This window comes from Suricata suricatta, chromosome 6, assembly GCF_006229205.1.
Source record: "Suricata suricatta isolate VVHF042 chromosome 6, meerkat_22Aug2017_6uvM2_HiC, whole genome shotgun sequence".
NCBI lineage: Eukaryota > Metazoa > Chordata > Mammalia > Carnivora > Herpestidae > Suricata > Suricata suricatta.
Window position 1 is genome coordinate 60,759,396 of NC_043705.1, and position 23,019 is coordinate 60,782,414.

The window sequence follows — 23,019 nt, forward strand, 5'->3', positions numbered from 1 at the left end:
CCTCATTCCAATCTTTCTAGCTACCTGGTCTGCTTTCTGACCTCCAATGCTTCAAGCCCTTTCATGACTCAGGGCTCTTCCAGAGGCTGCAGTCTCTGCTTGGGGTGTTTTCCCCCTCTGTCTTCTTGCTTCAACTCTGACGAAGGTTACGTTCTGCTCAATGTCCATATTGAACTATAAATATCACTTTCTCAAAAAGGTCTAATGCAACATCTTCCCAGTCTAAATTACGTTCACTTACTACGTTTTCCCAAAGCCCTCCCCCTTTTTCCTCTATAACCTTTATCATAGTTTCTCATGACACTTTTGTAATTATACCTTGTTTAACATAACCTCAGACACTAAATCATATGCTCCATGCAGTATGAATCTTGTATGTTTTGCCCTTGACTACTGTATCCATGGGTCCTAAAGTTGCTGAGGATTTGGACTTCCCAGGTAAGTGCAATAAGAATACTTTGCTTGTTTTGTCTGCAATATGGAGAAAATCTTATTTTAAAGAATAATTTCTAATAAACAATATGAGAAATTATATTTCAAAGTTAACTATCTTTTCACTTAATAAAGAAAAGATTAAAGCTGTCTCAAAACTTGAACAGATTGTTACAAAGTACAGCAATATAGCGTTATAATACATGTAATTAATGTAGTTTTTGCAAGTTTAGTCATTTTTTAAAGATTTCACATGGCAGGGGAGTTATTAAAAAACAAATAAGAAGATTTGCAGCCATTGCATTTTCTCACTTTTTATTTTCAAAATACTGCAGGCAGACATGTGGACTTTTTCCACTGGTATGCCCTTGACCAAATGGTTATTCACTAGTGATATGTCATTTCTTTTGTGGTCTTGTTTATAGTTTGCTTAAAAGGATCTGGAATTCAGAATTGGATACTGAAAAAAATTTAAGAACACAGAAATTATTAAACTTTTGAAAGCTAGCAAGCACTGTGGTAGGTTGAGCTAATCTTAGGCAATTATTAGAAAAACTATTCAGTAGGTTACTCAAGTAAAATGTTTTTAAGTAGAAGAAAATGACAGTAAAAGGAATAAACAAGAAATATTTAGACCATCTACTGAGATATTATTTTCAGTAATTCTAATTTTTCCTAAAACTATGCATTTTTATTTAAAACTATATTACTTAAACATATCCCACACTATGTTAGGATTTTTATCATATTAAATAATTATCATTGATTTTTTATTACCAGCTAATAAAGCTTCTATCAACAACTACAACAAACAAATAATGGTATTTAGGAGAGTATATATTATCTTGTTTTAGGGAATGGTTTGCTTGTTGGTTGTTTTCTTTAGTTTGTTCTTAATTGATCAAAATGGAGTAATTGTATGCAGGTCCAGAGTTGTACATTTACATATGCAAAATTTGATTGATAGATGAGAAAAAACAATGAGAAAATATGGTATTCAGAGCAACAGTTTCTCATCAACTTAACCTTTATATTTTTCTTTTCTTATTAATGACATTTAAAACTCCATGATATGAATATTTTTGTAATAATATGAAAATGTGGTTTGGAGAATGAACAATATACCCGTGATTATATGATAGTGACTGTGTAATTCTTCGTAATTTCCTGTATATAGTTTACTTCTTTCTTTATAGAATGTATTTCTAGCTAGTTCAGTTTTACTAAAAGAGTATCTGAAAAACAGTTAAAAGACTCTTTACTCTTTCCCATGTATCAGGAATATCAGCCTTGATAAATTCCATAAGAAAAGTTCCAGGACTTAGCTAAGATCCCTACTATTGTCTTCCCCTCCTCTCCTCCTGTGTTCCTGCAAATTAAAATCCACTTGCTCTGTCTGCAAAGCAGTTTTCCAGATGTCTCCAAGTCTAAGTGAAAAAACGACAGATGAAACATAAAAATGGAAAAGGCTTAAAAATGAAAGTCAAAAAAATGAACCAGGTTGGGCTCGATGTAGTGTGTACAGTCTTGCCTTAATTTTCTTACCGACACCTGTTAGGATCAATATAAATGATAAAAGTCACACCATTATCCCTAAAATGAAATTCTATTAAAGAAAATATCACACAGTGTAGCTTTTTAAATGCTCAGTCATTCAATTTCACCAGTGCCTAGTCATTAAAAAATAATTTTATAGGTCTGTGCAATCTGAGCCATGGATATTTGTTTTTCCCAAGATCTTAAATATACAATTTTAAATAGTGTGAAAGATGAACAAGAAAGACTTCCTGCAGATAAGAAAATAAACGATTACAACTACTGTCACATTAAAAGTGATCAAGGTTTTCTCACAGGGCACCAAAGAAGAAGAGAAATCCTAGAGAATTTTCCAACACTTCCTTGGCCAGGGATAAATATTATAGAAAAAAATATATTATAGAATAAAAAAGAAATGAGGGGAATGCTGCAAATGCTGCTGCCTAGTTACCAATACATACCACCAACATCCAAACAAATCCTTCTCGTCTTTCTTGGAGGATTACTGATTTTATAATCTAAAATAAAATCACTGCCAGATCTCACTCATGTAGTGAAATACATTTAATATGTTATTTTCACTCTCCAATAAACTGCTGGTTTACTCTTCCTGAAGCAAATTCCTTGAAACAACTTTCCCAGTAATATTTTTATAATATATTCTATTAGCTAATATCTTGAATTCTTCGTGCTTATCCCTTGCTTTGCTGTTCTCTCTGAACTGTTCTTTCCCTGTCCCTACATGCTATCTCTTTCTTGACAGATAGGACTTTCTGGCCACCTTATTTACATTACACTTCATTTATACCCTCCCAATACCTCCTTATTATATTATTTTAGGTTGTTTTCCTTAAAGAAAATCACCATTTAAAATTGATTTTGTTATTTATATTTTTTATTTATTTTCTGTCGTCTCTCTCATGAAAATCTATTGGACCAAATAGCAAGAACTTGTCTGATTTACTACCACCTACTGCTTTGAATACTTTCTGACATGTAGGCAATTCATAAATATTTATTTAATTGCACCATTTTTTGTAAAGAAAAAGAATAGTAAAGGCAATATGCCATTATTTTATAGTTTCTAACTACACTTTCTTACTTTAAGAATAATAAAAGGGGGCGCCTGGGTGGCTCAATCGGTTAAGCCTCCGGCTTCGGCTCAGGTCAGATCTCACGTTTGTGGGTTTGAGCCCCTCGTCAGGCTCTGTGCTGACAGCTCAGAGCCTGGAGCCTGCTTCCGGTTCTGTGTCTCCTTCTCTCTCTGCCCCTCCCCCTCTCATGCTCTGTCTCTCTCTGTATCAAAAATAAATAAAATATTTAAAAAAAAGAATAATAAAAGCTTTTTATATTAACTTTAAATATTATATCGACATATTATTTTATTAACTTTATAAATATTGATGTTAATATGTGTCTTGCTTCTCCAAGAACACTTTAATCCATATATTTGTCTTCTACTTTTTACTTATTTATTTTAAATGTTTACCCATTTTTAAGAGATGGGGAGAGGCAGATGACAAGCAGTGGAGGGGCATAAAGAAGGAGACACAGAATCACAAGCAGGTTCTTGGCTCTGAGCATTCAGCACAGAGCCTGATGCAGGGCTGGAACTCACAAACCGCAAGATCATGACCTGAGTGAAGTCAGATGCTTAACCAACTGAGCCCCCCAGGTGCCTCTGTCTTCTACTTTTTAAATCTTTCCCAGGACCACTAGGGCCACTAGTATAAAGCCAGTATTAACAGCGTTGGTTGAAATAGACAGAAAACAAAAAGTGGAAAGAAAGCATTGAAGAAAGGGAGGGAGAACAGAAGGAAAGAATGGAAGGAATGTAGCATGTGTTGAGCAATAACTTTTCATATGGTTGACCCATTAATAAGGTTTATTCCAAAGAAACGTGACAAATAACCCACTTATTTGAGAGATATTTTTTAACATTCTTCTCTTTAAGTGTCTTCTCTATTTTTAAAATTTAAATTAATGTACAATACAATTAACCTCTTTCTTTTGATGCACAGGTGTGAGCTTTGCTCATCTCTAAATCTGTGTGAGCACCACGGAGGCTTATAGAATTGAGTGGTTCTGTCACCCCTAAAACACCGCTGCCATTCCTCTGTTGTCAAACCCTGCTACCCTCACTAATCCCTGGAAACCACTGATCTGTTCTCTTTCCTTAATTTTGCCTTTTCCGGGGTGTCATGCCAATAGATTAATATAGCATGTAACTATTTGAGTCACTTAGCATACCTTCTAAAATAGTTTAATTTATTTTGAGAGAGAGAGTCCAAATGGAGGAAGTGCAGAGAGAGCGAGAGAGAGACTCCCAAAGTGGCTCCACGCTCAGGGCAGAGCCCAATGTAGGCCTGATGCAATATCACGGACTGAGGCAAAATCAAGAGTCAGACACTGAAATGAGCCACCCAGACAACCCACCACTTGGCATACTTTTGAGGTTAACTCATGTAGTGCTGTCCTACAGTTTGTTCCCTTTTTAGTAATGTGTAACATTTTACCACATGAGTATAAAAGAGTGTAAGTCCCATTAAAGGACATACTGGCTGATTCCTATGAACAAAGCTGTATGAACATTTGTAGACAATGTTTTATGTGTGCATATATTTTTTCTTCCTTAAGTAAAAACAAAATACAAAATGCTTAAAAACTAGAATCATTAAGTTGTATGGCAACTACATGCCCGGTTTTATAAGAAATTGCCTAAGTATTAACTTTGTTTCATTTGTATTACCAACAGTAATTCATGCTGCTGATTTCTGCAATCTGTTAGTAATGTTAATTCTGTGTGTGTGTGTGTGTGTGTGTTGCCAATCTAAGTGGTGTGCTGGGGTATCTCATTGATGTCATCATTTTTCATTTCCCCACTGGCTACATATGCTGAACACACTGCTGTGTGCTTATCTGCCATCTTGTACACCTGCTTTTCTGCCGGTACCTTCACACATATTTTGCTCATTTTGAAATTGAGTTTCAGTTGATGATGTTTGAGTTTCAAATGATTGATCTTTATTACTGATGAGTTTTGAGAATTCCTTATATATTCTATATAGAATTATCTTACATGTTATTTGACTTGCAAATATTTTCTCTTATTTTATTGTTTGTCTCAAGATTCTCTTAAGGATATCTTTAGCACAGCAAACATTTTTTGAATTTTGATAAAGTCCTAATTACCATGTTTTCCATTTATAGATCATGTATTTGGTATCATATCTAAAATCTCTTTTCATAACCCAGGGTTAGAGTCACAGAATCTGAAGCAGGCTCCAGGCTCTGAGCTGTCAGTACAGAGCCCAATGCAGTGTTCAAACTCACGAACTGTGAGATCATGACCTGAGCTGAAGTCGGACGCTTAACCAACTGAATCACCTAGGCACCCCTACATTTTATAATTCAATATATGGTCGTTTTGAGTAGGATGTGAGGGAAAGGTCAAGATTCACTTAAAAAAAACATACAACCTCTAAGTATGTTCACTTGCTTAAAAAAAAACTATCATGTTTTCATTGATTACTTTTACACATTTGTTAAAAATCAACTGACCATATTTGTTTAGGCTGCTTTCTAGAATCTGTTTTGGATCTAAATCTGTCCTTATCCCAATACCACATTTTCTTTATTATAATAGCTTTGTTGTTAATTTCAGAATCAGGTAGTGTGGCTTCTACAATTTTTTCTTTTCCAAAATTGATTTGGCTATTTAATGACTTTTCCCTTTTTTTAATATTTTAGAATGTCTCTAAAAACCTGGCTGGGATGTTTTTGAGGAATTGCATTTACTGCATATATCACTTTGGGGAAAACTAACATCTTAAGAATGTTGAGACTTCTAATTCATGACATATGCCTTTCCAATTATTTAGGTGTTCCTTTCTTTCTTTTTCAGGATTTTGTACTTAACAGCATACAGGTCATGCATATATTTGTTAGATTTATATCTATAAACATAATTTATCTGGAACAACTGAAAATATTTTGGAGAACTGTTACTAATCATTGATTAGTAGCATATAGAAATATGATTGTAATTAGTAGCCAGTCCTTACTAAATTCAACCATTAGTTTTAAGGACCAAAAGTAAATGTTTTAGGAGCTCTATGGTAGATTTCTTGAAATTTCAAATTAAACAATTGTATCTGCGAATAAAAAGTTTTATTTCTTCTTTTTCAAACTATTTTTCCCCCTTATTGCACTGACAAGGACTTTAAGAACTGTATTGAATAATACTGATTAAAGTGGGGACCTATGTTGTAAGGTTTAGAACTCTGGACTCCAAATAATAATGATGAGAGTGTAAATCCTTGCCCTGTTCATGATCCTAGGGAAAAAACATTTAACCTTTCACCCTAGGATTCTATCTGTAGGTTTTTGTTAATGCCCTTCATCAGGTTCAGAAATTTCTTTCTATTCCTAGTTGGCCAGATGTTTTATCTTAGATGTTGAATTTTGTTAAATACTTCTGCATCAGAATGTTTTTAAAAATTATAATTTGGTCTATTTAAATGGGATTGTTACAGTTATTGATTTTTGAAATTGGAAACTGCCTTAATTTTAGAGATAATTCCTATTTGTTGGAAGCTGATTTCAAGTATTGCTGGATTCAATTTGTTAATATGTTGTTAAGGATTTAGTTCCTATGTTCATGAAGAATATTTGTTTTCTTTCCTTTAATGACTAAACATGACTCTGATATCAGGGTAATGCTGTCAGTGGAGCATCTGACTCTTGATGTAGGGGCAGGTAATGATCTCAGGATCCTGACGTCAAGTGCCATCCTGGGCTCTGTGGTAAGTGGGGAGCCTGCTGAGGATTCTCTCTTTCTCTCCCTCTGTCCCTCCCCCACTCACACATGCTCTGTCTCTTTAAAAAATTACATATATAATATTTGACAGAACTTGCTTGCTGGGCATCAAATTTCTTTTTCAGAAAGTATTTTATTACAAAATAAATTTCTTTATAGATATGGTGCCATTCAGGTTATCTGGTTCTTCTTGAGTGAGTTTTCACAGTTACTGGCTTTCGAGAAATTCATGGTCCATTAAATTGAAGTTGTTGAATTTATGCACATGGGTTGTTCATAGTATTCTACTACTTTATATTCCTCCATGTAATATCCCTTTTCATATCTGTGGGATCTCTATAGATACTTTTCTTTCTTTCCTGTAATTATTATTTTATGTCTTTTGTCTCTTGTTGTTATAAGTTTTTCAACTTGGCTAGAGTTTATCAATTTCATTAATCTTTTCAATGAACCAGTTTAGAGGTTTGATTTTTCCCATTGTTTGTGATTTTCCATTTTATTGATTTCTGCTATTTATTATCTTTTTTTCTGTTTGCTTGAATTTGTCTTGCCAATCTAGTGTCTGAAGGTAGTGCTTGTATTACTGATAAGAGATTTTATCTTCTCATATAAGCATGTAACTTTATAAAAGTCCCCTCAAGTTCTTTTTAGCTGCATCTCATACATTTTGATATGTGTATTCTTATTTTGTTCTCTTTGATCTATTTCTAATTTTCCTCAAGATTATCCTTCTATCAATGTGTTATTTATGTGTCTTCTTGATTTTTCAACTAATTGTGAAACTTTCCATATATTTTTCTGGTATTCATGTCTAGCTTAATTTCATTATGGTTGGAGAACATAATTTGTTAAGGTTTGTTTCATGAGTATTATGCACTTCAAAATACTATGTATTCTATTTGATATGACAGAGTTATATAATATCAATAAGCTCAAATCAGTTGATAATATTTCTCAAATCTTCTCTATCCTTACTGACTGTATACCTATTTTTCTAATCCATTGCTTTGAATACAGTATTGAGTTTTCCTGTTACAACTGTGGATTTGCTCTTTTCTCCTTTAGTTTTATTCATTTTTTATGCATGTATTTTGTGGCTGTGTTGTTAGGCTTATATATAATAAAATTATTACATCTTCTTAGTGAAATAACCTTTGAGTTACTGTGCAATGCCCAGGAAGTCTACTATTATGAAGTCTACATTGCTTGATATAAATACAGCCCCTACAGCTTTCTTTTGCTTAATGTTTGCATGCTGTATGTATTTTCTATCCTTTTCTAATTTAACTATTTATATCATTATATATAAGGTAGAGTTCTTATATATAGCTTAGAGCTGGCTCTCTTTTATTTGTCTAATCAATAATCCCTGTCTTTTAATTGTTTTGTATAAACTATTTACATTGAATTATTAACATGTCTGGATTTAGACCTACCCACGCAAGCATTCAGTACTTGTTTTCTGTCCGTCCTCTTTCTTTGTTGTCCTGTTTCCCCACTCCAGCTTTCATTATAATTATTTAAATATTTTTTAGTACTCTACTTTATTTTACCCATTGAGTTTATAACCATATCTATGAACTTTTTTTTTTATTGTTTGCTTTAGAAATTACAATACACATTCTAAACTCTTCTCAATGTCAAGGAAGATGATGTCCAAGATTTTACCTCATGAACTTCATATTCACATCTGTCCCCTTTTCTCCCAAATCCCGTAGAGACTAATGAAGAGCCCTGATGGGTGCTGCAAGTACTTTGGATTTGCACTGTTGCTATAAAACGGAGTGGTTGGGAATTCACATTTTTATAATAGCTACAAGTATAGTGCCCTGGATGGAGATATTATTTTATCATACCAGACTAAGTAAACCTATATTCTGGATAGATGCACAATGTCTGTCTTCAAAGGCTATTCAGTATACAAGTATTCTTGAAGAGATATTCTGAAACAATATCTCTGCTCACAATAGAAAAACACAGAAGACCCACCAACAACTGTTTCCAACAACAGCCATCCTTCATTCCAATTATGTCTCAGCTTCTGTCAGGTTTTCTCATGGTACATCCCTCTGTTGGTCATTCTGATTAATGTGAAGTACAGAGGTTAATTTAATTGGCCTTATACAGTACTTAATTAAGACTACTATTAAGAAAATTCCAAGAAGCAGGTTAAGACCAATCATGGTCCTCAGAGTTTTAGTCAACCAGGTAAACAAATCCGATAACGATCACAATTTTCTTAAGTTTCTGTATTGACCTTTGTACTTGGCTTGATGCATCAGTCTGGGTACAGTAGAATGTATTAGCTATGGCACAGGCTGCTGTGGCCCATAAAAAGTAAACTAAGGTACATGCTAACATTCATAACAACACAGACCAGTGATTTGAGGGAGACATGAATGACTTTCACTGCTGAGGTAATGCCATTTGTAAATACAGTTACAATCAAAGGACGTATTTCATGCCATCTTATCAACTTGAACATTGCTCTTGGAGGGAAAATTTCCCATAGGGTGGATGTATATGACTCAGCTATCCATCTGGGAACTTCCTTAAGTATCATTCAGAGAGATATCCAGAGTTCTCTCTCAGTCTTTCTTGAGGAATCAGAAGATCTTCTATGAAAACCCTTAATGTGCATGTCATCTGCTTTAGAGAGGGTGACAAATTAATGCCTGGCTCCCAGACTGCAGTCTTGAAGGAACACATGATATCACACCCCAGGAAGAAACTGTGATGCTTTTTTTTGGTTTGTTTTACAAGTGTCAGGACCTATATCATTAGGGGCTATAGGTTTAAAGTTACTCTTTTTTGTTTGTTTGTTTTGTTTTGATTTAATGTTTTAATTTTTTATTTTTTTAGAATATAACACTATTTTTTAACATAGGCAATTATTTTCCATCATTTACAATACAGTAGTTACAATGACACCCAAATGGATAAGCAAAGTAAAAAATCAGAACCCCCACTTCTATTTCATGTAATTAGACTTATACAGAAATTAGAAGGTTAAGTAACAACTAGTTAATCACCTAATTTCACAGCTATCTGAAGTGGCAATCATTATATAGCAGCTTATCTATGATACATTCAAGATGCATGATACAATTTATTACTTGCCCATAAGCTACAACACAGCCTGCTTAATACCTTTCCTTAAATTCCACCTCTATACTACAATATACTTGAGGTCCATGCAAAAAAGTGACTCTTATTGGGCCTTCTGACTGGTGAATAAGCCTTGGCATGCCAACAGGGCTGGAGCTATGCTGAGACAAGTGGGGTGACTAGGGTGCAAAAGTTATGGAGTTATTTTCAGGTTCATGCTGATTCTAGTACTAGTCCTGATCATGGGTTTTAATTAAGGGCAAATCATTGAGTCTACTCTTTTTTTTTTCTTCTTTTGAGGGCTTACTTGAAAAGTAGTCAGGTCAATCCATCTTCTTTAGGTATCCCAAGAGTTATATGGCACTTGCTCACCCCAAAAACAACAGAGTGACCACTATGGTAATGGGGGTGAGGAGAGCATCTGGATGAGAGAAGAGGTATTTTGAGTGGGGGATGCAGGATGTGAGGTGTCCCCTGCTGCTTCTAATAGGATTCTTAGAAATGTTAAAGGAATGTTGATTAAATAGTAGTCAGAGTCAACAGGTAGAAAATAAGTGCAGAAGTCATTTAAATTTAAGATGCTCAGAATAATTTGGAAGAATCATACCAGGGAGTTATTTATGTTAGAAAGTCTTCTAGGGGCTTCTTTTGAGTCTGGAATGGATGATAGGAGGGAGAAAATAAAACACAGAAAATGCACCACTGTTTTGTTTGTACTTTGTGTTCTGGATTCCTTTACCAATTTAGCATCTGCCTTTAACTTTCCAGAACCCTCACACAGTTTCTTCATATATTCTATTTTGGTTTTCATAGTCAAGTTTCCTATAACTAAAAAAAAAATCAAAATACAGGGTACCAAGTTAAATTTTAATTTCAAGAAATAACTATTTTGCTATTACAAGTATGTCCAAAATACTGTACATGGCAGTTTACAAAAAAAGTGTTTATCTGAAATTGAAACTTAACTCGATGCTCTATATTTTGTGTGTAGAATCTATGAGAGACACAGAGTGAAGTGTAATTATTATCATCTTACCCAGAATCAGAACCAAAGATGTACACTGAAACAGTGCTTTTATAACAGAAACATACATACTCAAATTCTTAAGCAGTGATATTTAGATAAATGATTTTTGGTACATTCATTTGATAGAATAACATAGTCTTTTAAAAAAGGTAACAGAAGAACATTTAATCACATGCTAAAATGTTCACACTTCATTATTACCCCAGCTAACTAACTAGACAGAAACACTGATAGATCGATATATTCTCCTTTCCTTTATTATGTGCTTGCTAAGATGCACAATTTAAATAAGATCCTGAATCTTATGTCCAAATATCAATTTAAAAGCTCATCATTTCTAGAACCAAGAAAATATCAAACTGGATGAGAAAGGATAATCAATAGATGCCAGCATCAAGATGGCAGAGATACTGGAATTACTTGGCAATACTTTTAAGGTGTAAATCATAAAAAAGCTTCAACAAACATTTATCACAACACTGGAAAAAAACCACAGAAATTCTCAGCAAACAGTCTCAGCAAAGAAAAAAAAAAGTTACAAAAAAGAACCAAACAGAAACTCAGAAATGTATAGTACAGTAGAAAACCCAATGAATGGGTTCAACAGCAGAATGATGAGAACAGAAAAAGAATTAGTGACCTTTAAAACTGAACAATGGACATTAACTAGTGTGAACAATGACAAGAAAGTGAAATGAAAAAAATGAATAGTCTCCAGGATATGTGGGCATATAACAAAATATCTGGCACTCATGCCATTGGAGTTCCTTCTTTCATAAGAGGAAGAAAGAGAAAATAGTTGAAAAATCATTTGTGGAAATAACGATAGAAAAAGTATCAAATTTGGCAGGTAAAATTAAAATTCCAAATTTAAGAAAATGAGTACACCCCAACCATAATAATCACACCCAAGGAAATACCAAGACACGCAAATTTATGAAAACTAAAGAAAGAAAAATATTGAAAATAGCCAGAGATATACATTCCTTATAGGAGAAAAGAACTTGAAATAATGGTGTATTTCTCAGCAGAAAGAATCCTTCCTAAGAAGTGACACAATATTTTTTAAGTGATGAAAGAAAAGAACTATGAACCTGGAATTCTATATCCTACAAAGATGAAGAAGAAAAAAATCAAGACATTCTAAGATGTAGGAAAACTGAGAGAACTTCTCACAAGTGCATCTGCCCTGAAATAATGGCTCAACAAAGTTCTCTAAGCAGATAGCAGAAGGAAAATATGAACATCAGAAGAAAAGAATGAACACAGAGAAAGATTATTACTAAATAGAACAGACTTTTCCTTATCTGTAGTTTTTAAAATTGTTTGAAAATTGAAGCAAAAATTATAATCCTATCTTACTTGTTTTTCAATGTATATAGACACAATATTTCAGACAATTATATTAAAAGTGGGGGAAGGTAAATAGATGTAAAGAGAGGTAAATGCTTCAACACTTCATCTGGTAGAATGTTGACATCAGCATACTTTGATAAATTACATATATAATGTTAATCCTGGATTGGCCACTTGAAAAGCTATAGAAAGAGATATTCAAAACATCACAGATAAATGAAAATGGAATTCTAAAATTAAGGTTTAAGAAAGCACATAACTGAAAAAAAAGAAAGCAGTGGAATCTTTAATAAGAAAGATAATAACAAATGGCAAATATAAGCCTTATATGTAACAGTCACATTACATATAAAGAATCTAAATATATAAATTACAAGTCAGTGGTTGGCAGAGTAGATAAAAAAATCATGACTAAATTGCATGCTGTCTACAGAAGCTCAGCTGAAATATAATGAGATTTGTAGGTTGAAAGAAAATGATGAAAAATATATAAAAACTGCAAATATCACTCAAAAGAAGCAAGAGTGGCTACAGTAACATCACGTAAAATAGACTTCACACAAAAGACAAATACCATGGAGGGAGGATTATTACACAATTATTAAAGAGTTAATCCACCAAGAATTTATGGCAATCTTTTTTTAAAAAATTTTTATGTTTATTTATTTTGAGAGACAGTTGATTTAGGAAGGAGTAGGGCGAGGGAGACATAGAATCCAAGGCAGCCTCCAGGTTCTGAGCTGTCAGCATGGAGCTCAATGTGGGGCTCGAACTCATGAACAGTGATATCATGACCTGAGCCAAAGTGGGACATTTAACCAACTGAGCCAGCCAGGTGCCCCTGGCAATCTTAAATGTATATTTACAAAAATTTAAAATATATACATTATTAAATATATACATTATTTAAATTCCTGTTATTTAAAATACAGTGTAATATTACATATAACACCCAGTGAAAAATGATAAAATTTAAATGAGAATTAGACGAATTCACAATTAAATGGATGACTTTAACAGCCTTCTCTATACAGGTGATAAAAAATGACAGAGAACTATATACACTCACATTGTACCAATGTCAACCTCTTGGTTTTGATGTTGTATTCTAGTGAAGTAAAATGTAACCACTGGGCGGGGGGGGGGGGCGTACACTGAGTGAAGGACTTCTCTGTACTAAATCTGAAACTTCCTGTGAATCTATAATTACTGTCAATTGTCATTATTCCTGATAGTTATGGTCTATAAAGTTGCCCTAAGCTCTAAATTAGCAAATACTGAGCCACTAACTCTGGAGGAAAGTATAGGGTTAGGCCCCTGTGCGCTTCTGACCACACTTCACAAGTGTTCAGCACATGGCCTTGTTTGATGTGTGTTCCTGTTTTAATACATCTTATTTAATATGTATTTCTTTATACAAAGAATTTATATAATTTGTTTAATGGGCATTCTTTTATATAAATAATTAATTGTATAAAGTAGTTCTTTATAATAAAATACAAGCTGAGAAGGGTTTAATGATTTCCTGATCCAGGGCATGTGGCCATACATTTCTTTGACTTTCAGCTTCAGAACAATGCTGTCGATTATCTTTTCTAATCAGTCATCATTTTATGAATCCACAAATCATCATGCATGATAGCTGTTACATGTAACTGTAGATGTTACTTCATACATAGATTAGCAAAATTTTCACTTTATCTCTCTTTTTTTCCTGAATGAACCATATTGTTGATTACCACTGAACTTATGTCTACCAGCCCTGTAATTCATGTCTGAACCAAGCTGATCGACACAACAGGCACATCATGACATTCATGTGCTTAGGAACACTAGACAGTACTTTAGCACACTACACTCGGGGGGGTGGGGGGAGAGGCAGCTTAAACAACAAAAACACAAGCAAAAAATACAAACATGTAAAAACAAAACAGAGTAAAACAAGGCACTCAGTAGGCCATGAAAATGACAAGTATGAGAGCTCAGATAAGAAGGCAGATTACTGCCTTGGTCAACCTCAGCTGGGAACACGCGCATTTGAGGACTGAAGGCTTTGTTAGTCTGTGTATGACCACAAATGGTGAAGAAAGAACTGTGAGTATTGACTTGGGGGCTACAAATCATGTTTAAAAAAAGAAAAATGGTGATTACCAGGGCCGAGAGTGAGGGGAAATGGGGAGACGCTGGTTAAGGGGTATCAAGTCGCATAGGCAAGAAAGCCCCGGAGATCTAACGTACAGCACAGTGACTATAGGTAACACTATTGTAATGTATACACAATTTCCCTAAGAGGCTAAATCCTAAGTGATCTCACAACTCAGACATACACAAAAAGTAACTATGTGAGGCGATGAAAATGTCAATTACTTTGATTGTGGTGCTTATTTCACAGTGTATACATTCATCAAATCATCAGGTTGTACACTTGAAATATACACAATAAAAACCCAGGAGCACTTGAATTTACAAATGCAGAATTCACAAAGAATGAGTAATGGCTATTTCAATTATAGAGCCAAAAATTAGAAATTAACAATTAGTGACTGGAGGTAGCCGCGTGAACATCTTACTAAAATGGTGAGTGGCCTCTTCTGGAATTGTGCAATACATAATCAGCACAATTATACACACTAACCATGGGAATTACATATTCCAGAATGTACATGGTACATATTGTGACCATATTTCTAGCTGCTAAATTAAAATCATGAGAGACGGATATCTTACTGTGGGAACTTCAAAGCAACAAATGTGAAGCAACAAGTCATTGTGCATTATTAAAAAATTCACAGATATATTATTTTGGAACGTGGTCAGAAAATCCAAAGCTAAACTGAAGAAACATTCACAGGAAGTCCTAGTCAATTAACATGGTCCAGGGCTAATGGGAAAATAGCTTTTTAAAGTGAGATATTCTATTACTAAACAGTAATTTCAATGTTTACTTTTTTTAAAGTAATTAAAGCATGATTAGTACTGGCAGAGTAGATATTAATAAACTGCAGCAACTGTGGTTTAGCCTTAGAAACTAAAAGGTAAGCAACATATGTGCAGGTTCGACAGAGTAAATAAATTAAGCAATTAAATGTGTTTTTCTAAGATCCTTGTCACTTTCAAATAGATATCAATTCCAAGAAAAATAAAATTTGAATAAGAGAAATGATACTTAGTTAGTGGAAATGTTTATGTAGGAAATGAAAGATCAGGAAAAAGAAAAAGTAATGTATCCTTCATATTTGGTTTAGAAAACAAATTATATGAAGTAATAAAAATATCTTCAGCAAAATCACTGATGCTTTTAATCTGTTATTGATGTCAGTATGGCTACAGTGAGATGGGAAAGAAATCTAAGATAGTCATTAAAATAAAGTTCTTTTTAGTTGTAAATGTCTTTATCCACTTACTTTGTCACACACAGGCAAATAATGGAGATTATGATTTGTCTTTTTAGAATAGGTTTTAAGTGCTTGGTAACATTTCAGTGACACACTCTTCTGTAACGAATTTAATTAACTATAAGCCCTGGGTTTATTACTGATAATTATCCTACCATTGCTTGCAAAATATACCTGTGGCTAATTCCATTATAGTTGTAAGGCAACAGGCCTCTTGAAGATCAATATTCCGTTTGTGTGCCTGATTTCTGCTGCTGGGTAGGTGTGATTAATTAAGCTTAGTGTCACATAATTTTATTTAATGGATTTGAAACAGGATAACTTCAGGTCACAGAGAATAGACAGTGATTTCACAGTTCAAAGGTTAGCATTAATGCATTTCTGTTAATATATTAAAATTAGTCAGTAAGAGTAAGTAGTCATCCCTTGTTAGGCAACTCTTCCACTCTTAACCATGTGAAAAGAAAATGTTCGGGGCGCCTGGGTGGCTCAGTTGGTTGAGTGTCGGGCTTCAGCTCAGGTCATGATCTCACAGTTTTGGGGTTCAAGCCCTATGTCAGGCTCTGTGCTGACAGCTAGCTCAGAGCCTGGAGCCTGCTTCAGATTCTGTGTCTCCCTCTCTCTCTGCCCCTCCCCTGCTCATGCTATCTCTCTGTCTCTCAAAACTAAATAAAAAACATTAAAAATTTAAAAAAGAAAAAAAAGAAAAGAAAATGTTCTCAATATACACTTTACTTCAATTGCTAGCCCAGTGATTTCACAATGGAGACAATTATACATTTGTGTCTGTACTTAACTAACTATTGGAAGAATTTGAACTTCTTCAATTATATATTTTTCCTCGATAGTTAAAAACAATATAGATGTGCATTGTATTCATACACCATGAATTTCTTAAATAACACAGACTTATAATTTGAAATAATCAGGGTGAAGTCCAGACTGATTAATGACATCTAAATTAAAATATTTACAAAGGGATGTAGTTTCATTACTGTTCTGTACTTCAAATGACGTTAATCACCGCATCTACTGACAGCAGAGTAAATGAAAATACATTTGAACTGTATATAATGTTGCTAAGCCACAATGAGGGTTTAAAATATTTTGTTTTTCAAAAAGTGAGCTTAGCAATTTGTCATAGAATTTTTTGAAGAGCATTAAATTGCATAGTGCACTTCCTTCTTCAAATAGGAATGACAGCAATCACAACCAAAACATTCAAATAATGTGTATTGTATTTCAAGCACTTCAAGAGCTATATATATTCCCTTATATAATCCTCATGGCAACTTTATGAGACAGCGATTAAAATTATATTCATTTTACAACTGAAGAAGTTGAGGCACAGAAAGATTAAATAACTTTCCCAAGGTCGGGGAGCTAGTTAGTTGTGAGTTCAAGATGAAAATCCATACTGCCTCACTCTAGAGCTCATGTTTCATATCTACACTTTCTCTCCCAAAGATTTGGTTATGTTTTAGTAAATTTTAGATACTGGGCAATTGTACTTCTGTTTTTATACTTTTTGCCTGGATTCACTTTCATATTTAATGCTCTTATAAATACTAGCATGAAGATAGGTAATCTTTAAACTTCTCATGAGAAGGGGTCCCCTGCCAATGTGAGAGGACCCAGACATTATTTTGCAAGACAAAGATGTGAATATGTACACAAATATGTACATTTATACTACATTTTCATAAAATTTACCCTACATACAGGCTGCTTGAAGCTCACCTTATAGATTCCAGTTCAAAAACTCTCCCCAAAACCTACTCTAACAATCCTGTCTTTATTTAAAATTTTGATAGTTTTTCAATGATGGGTGTTTTGGCATTAAATTTGATTTTTCAAAATGTGTTAACAAACTGTACTGATTATGAGGATGTTGCTTTATTTGTTTGTTTTGTCTTGTTCTGTGTTGGCGTTCTGATGCCCTGGACTTGGAATAAGTGAGTGAGACACTGGTGTCCCATTCTTACAGGGAAAACTTTGAAGCATGAGTAGCTTTTATTGTGTCCAGTAAAGGTAATGAAAGCTGACTTCTTAGGTCCCCTGGGTCTCTGTATGTTTTCTAATCATGTGAACACAAACAGATGAAGTTTATGGCCAATTTATGCTTAACATGATAGACTACTAGTTCAATGATCAGTTATTCCTAAGTATCTTATCTTTAATTAGTAAAATAATATGAAATAAAAAATTACTTACCTTGAGGCACCTGGGTGGCTCAGTAGGTTGACCATCCAACTTTGCCCGAGGTCATGGTCTCATGGTTCATGAGTTTGAAGCCCTGTGATGGGCTCTGACAGCTAGAAGCCTGGAGCCTGCTTCAAATTCTGTCTTCCTCTATCTCTGTTCCTCCCCTGCTCACACTATGTCTCTCTTTTCTTAAAAAATAAAGATAAAAAAGGACTTGTTTCATAAGTTATATTTTTATAATACAATTTAGATATTTAAGATGGAAAGTGAGATTCGGTCATAATTCTGATGTATTTTCAGTTTCTGAAAAAAAGAAATTCCTGGGGCACCTGGGTGGCTCAGTTGGTTAAGTGTCCAGCTTCGGCTCAGGTCATGATCTCATAGTTCGTGGGCTCGAGCCCCGCATCGAGCTCTGTGCTAACAGCTCAGAACCTGGAGCCTGCTTCGGATTCTGTGTCTCCCTCCCCTGCTTGCTCACTCTCTCTCTCTCTCTCTCAAAAATAAATAAAAAACATTAAGAAAAAGAAATTCCTATGTAATATGATAGATTTGGGATTACTCACATGTTTCAGAACATCATGTGTTTAATGTTCATTAATGATTACCTATGATGAATATTTATGAATGACTCTTCATCATTTCCACTTTTGCCATTCACTTTAAAATATTCTGTAATGGGGTGTCTGGGTGGCTCAGTCGGTTGAGTGTTCAACTTCGGCTCAGGTCATGATCTCTCGGTTCATGAGTTTGAGCCCCGCATCAGGCTCTGTGCTGGCAGCTTGGAGCCTGGAGCCTGCTTCCAATTCATTGTGTCCCTCTCTCTCTGCCCCTCCCATGCTCAGGATCTGTCTTGCTCTTTCTCACAAAAACAATAAATGTTTAAAAAAAATTTAAATATTCTGTAACAAATCACTGTCACTGTCACTGAGCCTTAAGCCCATAGGCTCTTGTCCATGATATGAAATCCTTATGTCCAAATACTGATACAAGTTTTCTACCCTATAATCCACATACCAGACCTTATAATAGATTATTTCTTAATCAGTCTTTAATATATGAGTATGAATTATTTCATTAATATTCTCAGCAATTTGGAAGAAAACAAGATAAATTAGAGAGACACCTAGTCTTGGTGAGATATTACAAAAGGAAGGTCTAGAGAGACAATGAGGTTGAGAAGTTTGAAATCTGAAAACACATGGAAAAGAGCCTGGGATAAACAAGGAGAAATATGCCATAATTGTTTCTAAATACTTAGGTTCAACGAACCGTCATTAGTATATGTATTCAATTCATAATATAACACTTACCTTTATAAAACAAGACTGCTATGGAATACTTTGACAAATACAGAAAAGAGAGAGCATTGGATATTTATGACTGCCAATTGTAAACACAGAAGTAACATTCGCTAAGCATGAGAAGGCAGGAAAAAGTAATCAGAGATTTCATTTAACTTGTAGAAGCCACCAAAATATTAAATTCCTGAAAACTACTATCATTTAGAAATGGATTATAAATCTGAGAGGCTTTAGCTTTGTTATTATAGGTATATAATTCATAGTCCTGGTTCATGGCGAATACTGATTTTTGTATATTCACTCATTTTCCTACAATGAAATCTATTTGGAATGTATCCAAGTGAACGAGAACAAGTGGGAGGGAGGCGGGGAGCAGAGAGCACAACACCAGAATCTCCGCACGTTTACACGCGATCTTCTGAAGAAATGTACCTGGTTTGTTACTTATGCACTTACTCATGCATCAGATATTTATCGATTGATCTTCCAATGTTCTAAAATTTCCCTGATTAGATCATCTGGGTTTGAGCTCATATTACTGTTTTTCTGCTGAAACTGGTAATTAAGCTTTATCAGAAAGTTTCTGATAACTTCATATATAGAACTAAAATAAAATTATTTTACAATGGTGAAAAACATATGGAAAAGAATATTCTCTGTGGCAGGTGGTATAACTGATTTGCTTTAAAGAGAAAACTTAGAGGGAATGATGTGAGCCACTTCTGGGTGGAAGGTCAAGGAACCGACATATGCTTCACAAGGTGTTTTCTCCTTGCCACAAGACTGGTGAGGTCACAAACAGGACTCCTCCTCCAGTTTAAGTGTCAAAGCGAAGACATGAAGTCACTGGGCAGGGTCAGAGATGACATATAAAGAAGATATAACTTGAGGGAGAAATAAACCTTGGTTGTTGTAAACCATTGAGATGTGGAAGAAGTTTGTTTGTGGTGCTATATAATTTAGCCAAAATTAACATACTTATTCCTCAAAGTGTTAAAAAGTTGAACTTCATTTTAAATGTTTATTTATTGGGGCACCTGGATAGCTTAGTTGGTTAAGCATCCGACTTCAGTTCAGGTCACGATCTCACAGTTAATAGGTTCATGTCTCACATTGGGCTCTGTGCTGACAGCTCAGAGCCTGGAGCCTGCTTCGAAATCTGTTTCCCTCTCTCTGCCCCTCCTCCATTCTCTCTTTCTCTGTCTCTGTCTGTCTGTCTCTCTTTCTCTCTCTGTCTCTCATAAATAAACATCTTAAAATGTTTATTTATTTACTTTTTATTTTGAGAGAGAGAAAGAAAGTACAGGAAAGGGGCCGAGAAAGAGGGAGAGAGAGAGAGAATCCCAAGCAAGCTCCACGCTAACACAGAGCCCAACAAGGGGCTCAAAACTACAAACTGTAAGAACATGGCCTTAGCCAAAACCATGAATAGGACACTTAACCTACTAAGCCAACCAAGTGCCCGAACTTCGTTTAAGAGCGAGTACGGTCATTCTAAGTGATGGACAAATATTCTCTGAGAAGCTTTCATGATCCTGATCTTAATGTTCTTTCTGACTGATTGAAAAACGAATGCTAAAACCCTTACTCTCCACGAAATTGCTTTGACATTGTTGGTCATCTCAAACAGTTCAAGCTAGGTAGCCACTGCAAATATTACAAGATATCCTTTTCATCTTGAGAAGGAAATCTGAACAGAGTGAAAGATCATTGAAGGAGGAAAACAAAGTAGAAAGATAAAATGTAAAAAAGAACCAATAAGAAAATAAACATTGCTTCTCACATGTCAATGGCAGGTTACTCTGTCAAAAAATTAAGTAAGTTTTTTGCACCCCTTGCTTCTAGAATATTATGTAAACTTCATTTGCACTAGTTTTTCCAACAAACTTAAAATGTGGTTGAGAACCCCAACAAATATTATCAAATGACAGATAAAAAGCTGAGCTTTAACATAGGAATCAATTAACAGGACTACAATATGTCTGAACATTCATTACACAGAAAACAAAGGGGCGTGAGATTTTGCCTGAGAGACAAATAGGTCACACTGTATCCTGAAGAACACATTTACATGGGGTGGAGTTATTCTGAATGTGCCAAAAGAAGTAACTTTTCAGAGGTGGGAACTTAGTTCGAAATCTACTGTAGTTTATGAATAATGATAGAAACACAATAGAGAAGTTATACCTTTTGTAGAACCCTAATATTCTGATAAATCTTGCTCTGCTAAACTCAGATAACTTCTGAGAGAACAGTACACTGGGAGCTATTATGAACAGTTACCACAAATGTAAAATGATCACTATTAAAGAAAAGACACTTATTCATATATAAATGAAATAGAATTCCTAAAATATAATCTGGAGAAGTAAAAAGGAATCTTTTAGGTGTAAAGTAGCATTTTAAAAATTCTTACAAGGCTTTCTGTACATTTCATCAAAAGTGCATACCCACTTGGATTTAAGAAAAATCTCTACCCTGTATAAATTATTAGTGAGGCACTTGCTTTTCCTTGATACAGTGGATATACAAGGTGCAAAACTGCTGATTCTGATCACTCAACTTTAACACTAATAAGGACAGGAAATTATATTATTATTATTGTTATATATAAATTGAGAAAGAAAGCCAAATTATATATATTTTGACATTTTTATATTTTTTAATCTTAATATTTGTACTAATATTTAAAAGTCCATGAACATATTTTTTGAAAAATATAAACCTATTTAGGGGTTTGCTGAGGATGTTGGGATATACCATAGATCAATAGCAAGATTTGACTTACATTTTTTTGAAGTATAATACCAATGAACTTGAAGCTATGACTCAAAGTTACTAGGTGGTAAGTGGCTTCTAAACTAAATTTAAAAACATAACAAATGGGTCTTGACAGAGCTGATTTAGGATATTTCCACATGGTAAATCTCCATTTTTCAATCTAACTAAAAATGTGACCCAACAGATGGTAAGACTCTTACTGTGGTCTAATGTGATGTCACCAGCCACATCTTTAAACTTTTAAGAACATTTCAAGGCACTGCACGGGATAGAAGCCCTGATACACTGACCCTAGATAGGTACTAAAAAAAAGAAAAGTACACATTAAAAAATTGAAGAGGTTATAAACTATAAGCCATTCTATTATCAGATACCCTTAGAGCTAGCTTTGACACTGATGGAAACTGAAGTTTGAAGAATGAGAAGAGTGTCATATTGTTGGTATGAAAATGCATGCATTTCTTTATTAAACATATCAGTTGTCTAACCCTTTCTGCCACATGATGGAACACAATAAAGGTAGATCATAGCTGCCATCTATGCAGTCCCTAATTTATTCTTTTCTTCCAGAGGTATCTTTTGGATCATATAATTTATTGAAGCACTGGATAAAACACAAAATGTACATTAGAAACAAAAATATCTATTAAAATATATATTTGTCACATAAAATAGCATAAAATTTAAAATATATAACTATTATACATTTTTACCTTAGCACATTTTGATAAGTAAATTATTATAATATTTATAGTATATAAGTCTACATTCATTCAATATCATTTAAAATATATGTGAATAAATAGTAATTTATACCTAAGGAAATTGTCTTCACCACTCTTTTAGGAACCAAATATATTGCCTTGTAAACTCTTTTTGTTTTTAAACCCCCAAAGTCAAAGTATAATTTGATTTTTTAAAATCTTTTTGTAAGGATTTTGTGCACAGAAGCCAAACCACCTGAAGATGAAAAGTACACTTTTGATCAAAATGCCCCTTCCATTTGTAAACCCTAAAGGGGTGATAGAGAATAAACTATGGGTACATTTTCATTTACTG

General features: G+C 34.1%; 1 pseudogene; it reads left to right on the top strand.

Moving 5' to 3' along the window:
• Positions 1-401: 401 nt before the first annotated feature.
• Positions 402-23,019, top strand: part of LOC115293458 — a 39,917-nt pseudogene continuing 17,299 nt past the window's right edge.